The sequence below is a fragment of the Pungitius pungitius genome, chromosome 2 (genome assembly GCF_949316345.1).
Source record: "Pungitius pungitius chromosome 2, fPunPun2.1, whole genome shotgun sequence".
NCBI classification, from domain to species: Eukaryota; Metazoa; Chordata; class Actinopteri; order Perciformes; family Gasterosteidae; genus Pungitius; species Pungitius pungitius.
Window position 1 is genome coordinate 6,144,918 of NC_084901.1, and position 14,690 is coordinate 6,159,607.

Genomic DNA, 14,690 nt, shown 5'->3' on the forward strand with positions numbered 1-14,690 from the left:
TTTAAGTTGGTTGTGACTGTGCACATGTGTCTGCCTGTGGGTTTTACACGGTTCAGTAAATCCCTCCGGTCTGACTGCTCTGCTTTCCCCATGACAACAGTGACTCATTTTTCCTATGGCTTACAGAAACACACGCACACAGACATACAAGGCCACCCTGCTTGTGTAAATAGTATTCATATGTGCATGGCCTCATATACAATTTGAATGGATCAGGATCTGAGATCGACTTGAATTTGACAAGGGTGTGTGTGTGTGTTTCAGGATATGTGAATACGTTCCAATCCCATTCAAGTCAAGTTGGGTCAGAGAATCTGAAAATAATGCCTTAAGGCTTCACAGAGTCCCCCAGAAAATATGGAGTTGCATATGACCAACATGTATAATATATAAAGGTTTTGGCGCAGCATTAATGCCATCGAGATGCATAATGTAGAGCAACATGCTACAGCATGTGATGCAACAGTGGACGCGTTATTCTGTTATTCTGTTATACTGTTGGCGATTTAAAAAATGTATACATTTAAATAATTTTGAATCAATCACAGTAAATACAAATTTGGAAGCGACCCTGTAATGTTGGCAGACCTCTTCAGCTACAATAACAGCTGGCACGGATTATACAGAACTAGAGCGATCCTGGCGAACGCGGACCCCCGAGGGAAGACAGACACTGAGGTCACACAGAGGGCAAAAAAAAAGAGAAAAAGTGGGTCATGTGAGTGTGTGCGAGTGCCTGGATGAATAACTAATACTTTTGATGTGAGACTCGTAGTGAACGCTTGTGACCTCTGTCTAAAAAGATACCCAGGTTGACATACATCCAGGTGGGGTTGATGGGAAGTTATTACGGTACCCTCTTTATGTCCGCTGCCCGTGTGTTTGATGTCATCCCAGTGTACGCGAGCAGACAGGAAGTGACTCATTTGGGTGTAGCTTTTGCAAAGCGCAAAGCACTGTTTGGGATGTTTTTTTTCAGGCCTCACATTCACTTTTGTATCCACAGACCTGCACAAAACACCACACACACACACACACACACACACACACACACACACACACACACACACACACACACACACACACACACACACACAACCAGAGAGCCAAGCAATTTCTAAGGCAATGCTGTCTATTCATCATTAAAAATGGATTGTTGTTTGACTTGCTGAGTGTGTGTGTGTGTGTGTGTTGCTATGAAGTGAGTTTTATTTCTCCTGCCACTGAGGAAATAAAAAAGTCCCTCACTCCCTGATCCATTTTGTGTGAGTTCTTTTCAGGTAGGAACAGGAGATTAGACAAATGTGTGAGTGTGAGTGCACATGCGTGTCTCGGCGTGTGCATGACGTGGCTCTGAAGTGTCTTGGTAGTAGGTTGGAACGTGTGCCGTGGAGGTGTGTGTGCGTGCGGATTACTACTAATCTGTTTTTCCACAGCAACTACGAGGTTTGGGACGGATGGGAGAGAAGAAAAGAGCCTTGACTCTAACCATCAGCTTTCCAGATGTGGTAAAAAATGAACTAGAGTGCATAGTGAATGTAATATCATAAAGTGTTGCAATGCATTCATGTTTACATGGATGAAGAGCCTCAACATACTGTGTTCACCACATATTAAATGACTAATGACACCTTTGCAATGTCAACCAACTCTAAACACATGTGCATGCATCAATAAGGTGTGTATAATACGTTGAAAAGTTTCAAATACATTCACAGATGCTACGTTGCCATCGTTGCTACGTTGGTCCAAGGGTGTTGGTCGGGTCCAGGTACAAACAATCTGCAGGTTAAAACAAATATCCACATTTAGATTTAGTTTTTTGTTTGTACCTAAAGTGAGGAAAATAAAAGTTGAAGTGAATTTGGTTGTTGCCGCGGTGGCTTGTACAATTTGCACAAGCCACCGCACATCCTGACATCCTGTGCATTGTTGTCGTTAGCATGAAGTAGATGTGTGCTGAGCACTATGTCAAGGTGTAAAATAAGAAGGTTTAGTTTATATTGTACTCACACATTGGACTTCTGCTCGCCCCCCCCCCCGGGGTTTGATTTGTTCTGGTGCCAAACCTGCAGAGTTGGCACGTTCCACTTGCCAGGCTCTGACTAAAACATCATTTCAGAAGGAATGCTTTCTCTCTTTGAGTGGCTTTTAATGTTTCTTATTATCCAAATCATTTCAGCGCCAATGCGTGAAAAAAAAAGGAATCATAATTTGTAATTAGCATCAAAATTACAATCAGACTTTTTTCATTGTTGTTATTCTGTGCTACAATGATTCTTTTGGGCTACATGACAGAATTATTGTGTTTTTCACAGGAACAAAGAATTCAATGTTATGTTATGATGGCTTATGTTTCATCTATAAATACATTTCAGGACCGCGTTTTAAATTGCTTTTGGTTATTCTTTAAGTACTACTTAGTATCCAGTACTAGCATTACTTGACACACTCATATTCTGTTGTATATTTGGTTGTCTGTGTATATTTTTACTGTCTATGAAAGCAAATATATTCTAAAAAGAGACCAGAAGCAAGAAAAAGAAAGAGAAAAAGAAAATGGTAGCAAAAGAAATCCCAGTTGAGGCCAAACAGGCACTGCAGCTTTGTCATGCGTCTCTCAGCCAAATCTAAAAAAATCTTGTACGGATGTCCAAATCAGGAAGACAAACTGCAGCACACCCGCTGCACCGGGAGCACGTGGGCGTGAGGTATCAACACGATGAAACCAGGAAGACCGAACGAGAATAGGAAGGTTTCTCATCTTCGTGTCAAAACAGCTTTGAACTCGAATAAAAATAACAATACATCATCGTGAACCGAGAGAAACATCAATCAAGCAGATAGTATCACGTGGCTTGAGAGATGTATTTTCATTCATAAAAAAAGAAAAAACAAGTAAAATCTGACCTTATACATAGATATTTCAAAAAAATAAAAGTGTTACAAAACTCCTGCATGCAGTACGCTTTGGAAGAGACAGGAAAGATGGATGACATGTTTTTACGTAATGAAAGGGTCAACTTCCGAGTGTCTCACAGCTGGTGAACTCAGACATAAACACACCACATCCTGGGTGTGCAATAAATGTCGGCACTGGACTTAAATAGTGCACAGCCGATTCCTCCAATTTGAACATAATACCCAAAGAGGCTGAGCCGTGATGATGCACGGCACTAAAAACTGCAAAGGCTGCAGTTCAGTGTCATTTTCAGTCCTCTCAGGTAGATTCTGGCCCAGAAGAGCTTAAGAAAGACAACAAAAAAAAACAACCTCTGCACCGCTTACCCAAATCTCTCCTTCTACACTTGTAACTGCCACGAATGGAGCGAATGGCCATCAGTTTTAAGGATCACCACGAACTGTCACGGTTTGGTTCTGCTTCTTATTTTGTAGTTTTCATGTCTCTTGTGTCCCTGGGTTAGCTTCACTTCCTGCCTTGTCCTGTGATTGCCTGATTGTTTCCACCTGTGTTCAATCACCTGCACCCCCCCTAGTGTATTTAAGCCCTGTGTGCCTGTTGTCCCCCTGTCGCGTCGCTGTTGAGTGTACCCGTCGTCGGTGCATGTCCGTCCTCGCTTTGGATTTATTAAAGAACACCTTTTTTTTTTGGAAAACTCTGCGTCTGAGTCCTCCCTGCCTCGACCCGCACCAGCCGTCCTGACACGAACACGTGGAGCCTTCCGTGTGTTCAGCCTTCATGCCTTTCTACGGCCTACACAACCTTCTGCCACACACTTTAGGAATATTCGGCCGGTGAGTTTTTGTACTGTGACCCCCCCGAGCACGCAAAATGTCAGGCAGTGACAACCGATTTAGGTTCGGACGCAGGCGGGCAGACGGCCAGCCAGGAAGGAAAGGCAGACGCGCTTTGTCCAAGGCACTGACATTTTGGGGAAGAGAATGTGAAATATTGGCTGACATTTGTGCTCGGGGAGTTTGTGTGTGAGTGTGCGTGCGTGCGTGTCCTCGCGTGCATGTGAGGACAGTTGTGTAAAGACGCGAGCCTGGGGGAAGAAAGAGCGAGGAGGGAGAAGATACGCCAGAACATTTTCCGCACACAAACACCCTGCTGTCTGAAAGATGTGGCCCTCGTCCCACTTTACGCAAAATGTTCTGGACAATTTTTAAGGGGCTTATTTGCCGTTGTCGTGGTCCGCTGACTGTTTGGAAACCCAGGCAGTATTAAGCGGGACTGACAGTGCAGCGTCACAGTAATGCAGCATGAATCAGTGCAGTTTTAGCACTAAATAATACAATTTGTATTTTGTGGAAGCAACCGATTTGTCTTGTAACTCCGTAATGTTGTCTCTGCTGGTAAACCTCGGTCACAGGCCGTGGCCTTATTGTCCAGAGTGACTTTCTTTGAAAATGTCCAGAAACTTCTCTGGGGGAAAAAGGAAAAAGTTGCAGAACACATCATGGCAGTTCAATCAGGAAAGACTCATTTAATAGTAAAACAATAATTTATTACACAAGCATGAAATTTGAATTGTGCAAGCTCTTTGGCGATTGGACTCCATCATGACTTACTATCCCCGAAGGCAGGGCGTGTGAGGGCCAATGGGCCCAATCCCCCTGTAGTCCAGACACTGGTGGAGGTGGTGAAAGGAATAGCAGCAACCTGATGACGAACCAGGAACAACGCTGATGCCGACTGGAGGTGACTGGGGTGGAGGAGGGTCGCTGCAGCTACACGCTGAAATGACAGCTGACAGCCAACAGAGAGGACAACACTTTTGACAGCAACAACGTGATTGTCTTTGGGAAAACCTGTGTGTAGAATCTGATTGGTTACTAAAATGTGCACGCCCCCAATCAGCTGATAGAGTAATTACAAAGGAGGCGAACAGAGTCAGACTGGTTGTCTTCCTGACTCAACTTGCGCTTAAGCTGTATTTTGGAGATAAGTTGTCTGCAACAAGACAAAGAATACATCTGTTGGTGGAACATTTTTACTCAGACAGTCATCAACCGATAGCTGCATTGATTTTAAACCGGGATCGTTGTATCTATTTGTGAATAAATAAAGCAATCCAGCGACTTCTTATGAAACGTCGAATAAAAACACAATGCCATTAGCATTATTTGTGCACCATCACTTCTGTAATGACTCCAGCCAATGCCTCTAAAGATTATTGTGCCTGGAAATTGTGAGAAGACAGAGAACATCTACAGTATATCGCCTCAGGATGAATAACCCTGAGTGTGACAAATGTGAGCAAGAAAAAGAGAATCAACTTAAAAGAGAGAGAAGATGATTACAATCAGAAATCACATGAGGACAAAGGAGGTAAGAACGCGGCTCGGTCAGTTGGAACAGCACAAAATGTGGAGGTGTTTTTATGCAATTATAAGTTTTATTGGATGAAAAAGCACTTATCCAAATTGAGGTTGAGCACTGCCTCATGCTCTATGATGCATGACACTGCATAAAGCACATTACAATACGGCACATCGCCGCAGAGACGCTGCAAGGCATTGTGGGATGTGTTGCAAATCTGGCATCTGGTTTTCACCTAGCAACATTTTTGTAAAAAGGTGGAAGATGATAAATAATATATAACATCATTTATGTGCACCAATCCAATGTAAAACCAGCTTATGGATTCATATAAAACAGTTACTCCCCGGGAGGCTTTGCTGGACGGGGTCATTGGGGCGGGACAGTCAAGGTCAATCCAACGACAACGTCTTCCTCTCCGTATGACAACAGCTGCTACACAACGGAGCAGAAACAACACCTTTCATCCATTCATTTGTACCGTTTTTATGGGCCGTGTTGGGGGATTTATTTTCTTCCTACCTTCTTGGCACGTTAGGCTTTCTTCATAAGGCATCTTGAGCCAAGAAAAAAAAAAAAAAAAAAAACTCAAGTACGTGGTTGTGTGTGTGAGGGAGGGTGGGGAAAGGCTGATGTGGAAGAAGGAGGGAGGGGAAGTCTTAAGGGGAGGAGAGAGAAAGCAAGCAAGGAAGGAAGGTGATGCCAAGGTACCCTGCTGTTATCTTTTCTAGAGGGCAAAGATACAGTTCCTCTCTGTATGATATTTCTTTTCCACACACACACACACAGGCTTTGAACACTGGTTCCCTGGATGCCACCGTAACCTGGGATATCGACTGTAAATCCACACAAGCAGCTTTCCACATTGCAACATTACCCGGTCCTGTTTCAGACAAAGAGGACTATCCTTGCTAATGCCTTTAAAGTGGATCCCCATGCAGCGGCCCGCTCCCACAAGGAGCCGATGTGCAGCATTAACAATTGTTTGTGTTTCTGCTCCAACTTACATGTCTATTCTTTTTAGATCTTGTTTTGTTCCTCACCAAACTCCAGAGGGACATGTCTGTTTTGCTGCTAAAATGCTGCTGAAATGCATCCATTGTTGCTGTAGAATCACAGATTATAACAGCTTTAGAACCAGTATATTTAACAGTATATATGTGGAATCGAACTGCATGAATTGACAACGTAAAGTGGTTAAAAAACCTGAATTTCTATCCGCGTTTCCATCATGCTTCCCTCGCCGTGTCCTGCCGCTGGAGCTGAGCATTTAGTCCGTCTTCCCCGGAGGACTCTGTCTGCCGCAGCCTGCATCCGAGTGGAAAAATCAGTGCAGTCACACCTAGAGAACCAAGGGGGTCCACTCCCATCTTTCCATTCGGAGGTGTCCTGGTGACACAGCGGGTGACGCCACAGAACGCATTTGCACACGGCCCGAGGATTAGATTCTGGCTTTGTGTCGTTCAGTTTCCTTCTCTCTCTCCCTCCCAAAGCACGTTGCTGCTACGTTTAGAAGGCCACTTCCGATGACGTCCGGAGAGATCATACATTATGGTTCATAGTTGGGAAAAAGAAGCAAAAGATTGTGCCTCTCTGATTGAATTTTAATTGATCCTCAGAACCATTTTTAAATTCATCCGTCAGTCACCCTGCTTAGCCTGAAAAAGGAGCTGTAATTACTTGTCAAAATTGCACATTTTGAAAAGCTTCACCAGCACGTCAGATTTAGAATTTTTGAATTACGAACCTGCGTCATTAGGCCTTGAGGTGTTTATTTTCATTGGATTCTGTCTGCGTTTAATGGGTTTTTCAACTTCAATTCTTCGACTGTCGACCTGTCTGATTAGCTGTCCGTCTCCTTTTCTTCCCTTTCTGTCTTTCTGTCTCTGTATTCCTAATGTGTGCGTATGCTCCTCTCCTCAGCTCCTTTTGATGGACTTCTTCCAGCAGATTTGCCTCCCTCTCTCCCCCCTCTCCTCCCTTTCTTGTCCTGTCTTTCCAGCAGCAGTAGGCCATCTGCCTGAACAAGTCAGCCTCCCTCTTAGTCTTGATTTGTCCCGCTTTTGTCACTGTGAATTTTGTTTCTCCTCCATCAACCCCCCCCCCTCCCACCGTGTGTGTGTGTGTGTGTGTGTGTGAGAGAAAGAGAGACGACAATGCGTTCAGCCCGTCTGAAGCCAATCAATGGCAGCTTATCGGGGAGCGCTGTGCAGCGTGGCTGACTGCAGCTGAATCCAGAGGCAGATATGGGGGACTGTGACGGGGTCTGTCTGCGCTCCACGCCACAGGGGGGCACAGAGAGGGGAGCCCAAAGGAGCGTGCACGTGTGGACGAGTGCGTTCATGCAAATTGTGTTGCAGGATGTCAGAGAGAGGCATGGAGTCTTTCTGTCAATCAGTTTGTTTTTTTGAGTGGGACTGCAATAGGTGGTGTGTGTGTGTGTGTGTGTGTGTGTGTGTGTGTGTGTGTGTGTGTGTGTGTGTGTGTGTGTGTGTGTGTGTGTGTGTGTGTGTGTGTGTGTGTGTGTGTGTGTGTGTGTGTGTGTGTGTGTGTGTGTGTGTGTGTGTGTGTGTGTGTGGGGGAATTCACCATACAAATAATAAGCCAGTATTCTTATTTTCAAATGAAACGTTTCACTTTCTCGAAACTTTGAGAACATTTAGGAGAAGACCAAGCCGCCGTTTTTTTTAGCAAACTAAACGCTTACTCCAAAGGCAACCTTGAACCCAAAATGCAGTAAGCCAATGAATGACACGCTCCTTAATCTTTGAACCAACACGAGTGTATAAGTCAGGGACACACAATGTCATCGGTCTTGCGAGACCTGCCGTGCCTTCGGGTCGCTAAACCTTGACACTCAACAGGTGTGTGTAAACTGTTTCACTGGCTAATTGTAAATCCGCCCCATACTTGGTTCTTCTGGTTAGGTTATAGCCAAGGCACACAGACGCAAACCCATTACAATCCTCATTTGTACCCTCTCCCCTAAACTAAAGGGGGCTCCTTCTCCTGCGCCTTTTTGCCATCGCTACGGTAGTCACCAAGGCAACAGTTTACCAAAGTGAAAGTGACTTTTTGGTGTTGTTTTGGTGTTTGTTGCTCCCAGTTGCCACAGCGTCCTGCTTTTCATTTCCAGAGCAGATTGAGGGCAATTTGCATTGGACCAGATTAGAAACGTTATCAACGAAAGAGGTTCGGCCCCCTTATTACATTTTATTAGAATCCAAAATAATCGCTTCGGAAAATCGTGCTCTTGAATAAAATGTGTGCTTTTTGAGCCCGAATCGGCATACAGACAACCAGACGAGACTAATTTGGGTTTCAATTAGAGCCGTCGCACCAGACGGCTCCTCCTCTCTCTTTTTCCAATTAAAACCTCCAACCAGGTAATTATCGGAGGCGACGGGCGGGTAAAGAGGTGGAGGGGGGAAAAAGAGGCAATGGAGGGGTGATGGATGGAGGGGTGATGGATGGATTGCAGGTTGTGTGAGAGACGGATGAAGTAAAAGATTTTTAAAGGATACTGGTGACGGAGACGCAAGATGAGACACTGGATTAAATGAAAAATGAGAGGGAGGCGAAAACATAGGACCAATATACCGACAAACAGGCTGCTGATGACGAGAGGGAGGGACGGAGTGGGAGATCGAGGGGAAAAGGCGTCACAGAGGGAAGGGTGCAATTTGCTTGGATCACCAAGGGAGGGTGATGGGGGTAGAAGAGGACACACGGGAGAAAGATCACCAGACTCTAATGATCAGTCTGCAGGGCTCCACTGTATGTGTGTGAGTGCATGGATGAGGGTGTGTGTGTGTGTGTGTGTGTATGGGGGGGGAGGTTGCCATGGTAATAAGTGCAGCCCGTTAGAGAGGGTCAATCAAGGAGTCAGCAGCAGGTGTCCGTCTGTGGTCGTCCTACAAACAAGTAACAATCAATCCGTCTGTAATGTGCTCACGACTGTTACAGTTACCAGCTTGTCTTGATTTTTAATTAAGATAAATCAATAGAGGTAGAAGAAGAAGAAGGAGAAGAAAAAAGACCCACACTCTGCACTCTGAGCCCGTCTCAGTGCAGCCAGAGAGGAGCGTTGGTGTGTTTGTGTTCATGAAAGACAGCATTGCACAGTCTCCCCCTTAATCCCCTCTGTCTCTGCAGGCAGGGACAACTGAGCCGGAACAGGAGTGTGTGTGTGTGTGTGTAATTGTGTGTGTTTGTACAGCCAAGCTTCCGTTCATCAGCTCGACAGCCAGTGAAATTCAACTAATGTGGAATTGATTCACATTCAGCGTTGTCTTGGAACCTTCACTTACATTGTATAGCTCCTAATGAACATACAACTAATTGGGTCCAAAATGTGAACCGTTCCGTTGTCGGTAAAGTAAGTGTTTCGTCTGTATTGCAACACAATTGGCAAATAATTAGCCGTTGCCGCACACTGGTTAGTGCAGATATCCTGTCATTTTGAACATACACCAAATTGTGTGTTCTCGCAGCCACATTGAGGGCCACTTTTTAGGTGCATGGTGTACAAGCAGGTCAGCTTTCCACAGCCCTCAAATAAGTGCTGCAGAGATGACGTGCTTTTGCTGCCCAAACCGCAGGTATAAATAATAATTGTTCCACTCAATGGATTTTGTATTGTTGCACTCATGTTTACAATGAACATTGAGGGAATACATCAAGTGAGATAATATATCATTATGTTAAATATATTCCGCGAGTGCTCCCGCCTGGTTGGGTGTGCTGAGGATTTTTTAGGCCCTTTAAACCTTTATCAAGACACAAAAAGCATGTTTCTTCTTTTTTTTTTTTCATTGCAGGCTACAATTTTGCTTACGAGAGCACAGATAATCCATGCAGAGTTAGGTGAAAGCACTTCAACACAAAACAAAGGCTCATTGACATCAATGTAACAATGTGATTTGCTTTGTATTTATGGTGTGGTTTCATACATTATCCCTCCTTTTATGTCCCTGTATTTCCCCTTGCTTTGAGGTATTGACATGGCTGGAAGCCTAAATGTCAAGCATTTGCTGGAGAGTTTTCCGTAGATCATATTTGAATAATTTATTTTTGTTTCCGTGTGGACGCGGTCTACGCGGCTCGCTTTGATTTGAAAGCAAGCTGGCGGAATAAAGTCCCATTGATATACACGTAGTGGGTGGACCAGCTATGCTCTGAACTGCCCTAATCAGACATGATCAGACCAGCATTGTTATTTGACTCAACGCAACAGCTGAAACAAATGGGAAATAGCTGCTCCTGTCATAGCAAGATGTAGGCACTATTAAAGGAAATGTTTCATCATCCAAGGCATCCTTTTCTTGATGAATTTTTTTTTTGTCTTCATACAACCATATTGGATTCTCAGCTGCAGAGAGTCATTAAAACACAGCTATTAGCTAATGTCCGACTGCTCATTAACAGCCACGAGTGCAATTAAAGATGCGGCAAACCGTGCGAGCCCTTAAAGTCCCTCACACGGTCACTCATTGCTTTCACAGCAGTCCTCACAGTCCTCAAGTGTATTGAATTCAAATCATTTCATGGCACAATGCACCAAAGATGTAATCAACCCGTTCACAGGCATTCCTCGGAGGAACTCCACTGTACAGAAGAACTATTTGCTCAAGGAAATGAGTTACAGATGTTTTACTGGGCTTCACATACATGTACACACATCTCTTTTCAAATAAATCCCGGAGACAAACTGTAAACAGACGGAACGAAGGAATGAAATGCAGCGACACACACAGAAAAGAGTGAATACAGAAGGGTGAGAGGAACCAAATATTACAACATGTAAAGAGCTAAAGTTAGTATATTATAGGTAAATGAACTGGTAGAAAAACAATTTAAATTCAGCTGGAAAAATGTGAACACCTGGTTTAATACAAGAGACTACATTGTATCACAATCAGTAGTACAATACATCTCAAATCTGCAATAAGAGAATCATCTTAATTTATTGTACTCTTGCAAAACACTTTACTGTGTGCTTATGTATCTCAGTCCTTTTGTCTTTGGGTCTTACTGTCAGTACAAATAAAACATTGGGGAGATTTTCCGAGGACTTCTCCTCGGATGACCTCGAGGTGAAAGCTGAAAAATAACTTTCCAATAGTTGTAGTCAAAACTATTTCAATTCAGTTTCGTCTAAAATAACAATGACACTATTCAAAATGTGACAGAATGGTAGAATGTCATAAAGGGATGATGGATTAACTCCATGTGTGAACAAAGAGGTATTTTTTCAGTTTGCACGGAACAAAATGAATTTCATGCCTGGCATTTATTCCGTCTCTCTGGATGAATGGACTGGGATGCCTTCAACAATAAATACAGTAGTTTGTCACAAACTGGCTTTATACTGAGGCCAAAAGGCTGGAATAACCGGGGGGAGTAAAGTAATTACCTTCCAGGGAGGAGTACGAGTAGTCTAACAGTATTCGTAATTGTAACACCTGGATTCTTGATTGTGTGTGTGTGTGTGTGTGTGTGTGTGTGTGCATGTTTGCCGCCTGTGTGTTTACGCATTGTTTTATTCTTTGCAAAATGAGTGGTGCTGCAGTCGGGATGATGTCTGCTGCACAGATCTTAACCAGATTGGGGACTGAAGGGATGGAGAACCCTGCAGCATCCCTCCCTCCCACCTCTAAACACATATAAAGGAAGGCTTCTTTGAAAAAAAGGATTCTAGCTTCTGCTTTGCTTTGTCATTTATCACAAAGCATGGATAATGCATTGATGGATCTCCCAAAATGATTTAAATCAATTGTGAGGCCAAACAAATGTCTCGTATTACCGGAAGACAGCATCATTTGTACTTCGAAGAGGAGACAACGTGCTAAACACTGACCTTTTTGAACCACTCTTTTAGATTTAGCTGTTCAAGCTGTTCGGGGTGACTTAGTTTTTTTTTTAGTAATTGCGCGCTATTTGCTGACATTGTACTTTAGTTTAATGCGTGGTGCTCCGACACAGTGAGAGGGCGATGCCTCTTTAATCGGGACGAGCACATGGCAAAGAGAGGCAATCATTTCTCGCTCTGTTGATTACAGTAATCGATGTTACGTTTAAGACGAAGTGGTTACCGGCTCACAAGTAATTTGATGATCAAAGATTGGCAGGTGGAGCTGTGCTGTGGGAAGCACCGGTGTGAATCACAACATGACAGGTGGTTCGGCTCTACTAAACCGCACCACTCAAAAAGCATGAAGAGGACTACTTACCATGTACGTGTGTTCCAACTTTAAAGTGGACTTTCCTCTGTGGGACAGGGATATTGTGGCTTTGCACTCACTTTAAGAGAATTTAATTTGCACTATTTTTCTGACTCTACAGAATACTGACAAAGGTCAAGTCAAAGGTCATTAAAAGTCATAGAAACAACAATCTTCTCTTGATCCTCTTCAAAATCAACAACATATATCTTGAAATTCAGAAGAACAATTTAATGTTACAACAATGGGGGTTATGTTGCTGATTTCAAATCAAAATTTGAGACATAGTGATGCTAATTTAGAAGGCAGGGAAAATATTCTTTCTTTAAGTGAATGCATTGCTATCGAGACCAGGAGACACGAACCAAATTTGAGTTTTGGCAGCCAGAACCAAACTCACTTACTTCAGAGACTTTCCAGAAGTTCTACCTTATGTCTGGAGAGACTTAGCGCACAGCCTTTGGAATAAAAGCAGGGGATGTAAGGCAGAGTTTGTCCTGTTTGATCTCTTAATCTCAAATACGACAGCTAATTGGAGCTAAACCAGACAAAGCTCGCCTGGTGCCTGTTACCCTCAGAGCTAACAAAGCTTAATCTGCTGAAGATGTGAAGATTTCAAAGGTAGTTAGTTTTAGTTCTGTTTGTACACAACAGCCCTTTACTCAAAATGTCAAAATATGGAGCGTGTCACTGAGTCTTTAAAATCACATGTAGTATCTACTTTATATATTTTACTTACAGTGAGCATAATCGAAAGCTTATTTCCTTTTTTTTTCATTTTCTATAACCGAGATTATTTTCAGAAGTGTACAAAATAAGAACATTGTGCTGTGGCAAGAGGAAATAAAAAAAATGTGTCTAAAAAGTTCATTTTAATTTGTGCTTTTGTGAATTAGTGGTGATCACAGTAAGAGTCACAATCAGTTCATAGAGGTGTTTCTGTAATCAGCAAATATTTCACATTTTAAAACTCCACGATAACAACCAATAAAAAGTTGGCTTAGTAGAAGTTCAAATATCATAGTGTACATACAGTGAGCAACGCTGTCATATAGTCTTCTGATGGGATGCCTTTTTTAATCACTTGCTGCCCTCCATCATTTGCAGCATGAATTTAAATGAGGTATTTTGCTTGCTAGAGGAGAGCAACACGTTAGAACATTGTTAATGGATACTAGGCAGATGTTCTTTTAATTATTAATGCATACGATTGCGCTGTAAACATAGTGTGGTTTTTAAATAATATCAACTAAAAAAATGAAACCTTTTATTATGAAGTTCATAACAAACACATATTCTGTGGGATGGAACGTGCAGCTAGTTAGCTTAGCCTGCTTCTCCCTATGCTATTTGGATCCCGTCGCTTGTAACTTTGACATTGAACGTCAGAGTGAAAAGGGCCAGTCGACATGAACACCAACGCGCTCTACATCTCATCCCCCCCCCCCCTCCCTACCCCACAACTCTTCTCCGTCACCGTCCACCGCACCCTCTCTCCAACAAGCCGTCCCAGATGTGCTGACACGGGGGTTCACCTTTCGCCCACTGGAGGAGCACACGGAAGGGAAGAGACCTTTGAAGTGAAACGGATCCCCAATCGGCCTTAAACAAAGTCGCAGCTGAAAGCTCTAAGCTGGAAAGAGACAGCGGGTAAAGACAGAGCACCTTTTATTGCACTAAAGGCTTATGCTTGGTGCGTGTGTGTGATGAGCTTAAGACATTAAAATGTGTGTGTGTGTGTGCGCCTTTTGGATGAAGGTTATTGCTTCACTGCACACACACACACACACACACACACATCCACGTAGGGACACACACACGGGAACGGTGATGTGGAGATGCTTTATTGAGCATGTCTTCAGCTCAGCCAAGCGTTCGGCTCTCCCACTGACCTAGAAATGAATGACAAGGCAAACAAACGCCGCAGCACCTCAGTCTTTTCTCCAAGGGTCATGAAGTCTGTCATCAAGGAAAGACTGCGGATATGTGGCATGAGAAGATATTGAGCCGTACAAATAGGAGGCGACCGTGCCTCGAGTCGAGCCACTTTAATTGGGACGGGATGCAGTAGTTGAAGCGTTGAATAGTATCCACAGCAACAGGAAGAGTAATTGGGTGCCAAAAACAGAAAGTAGCTGGTTGTGATTATGACCCATCTGTACTCTTTAGTATTAATGACCGCA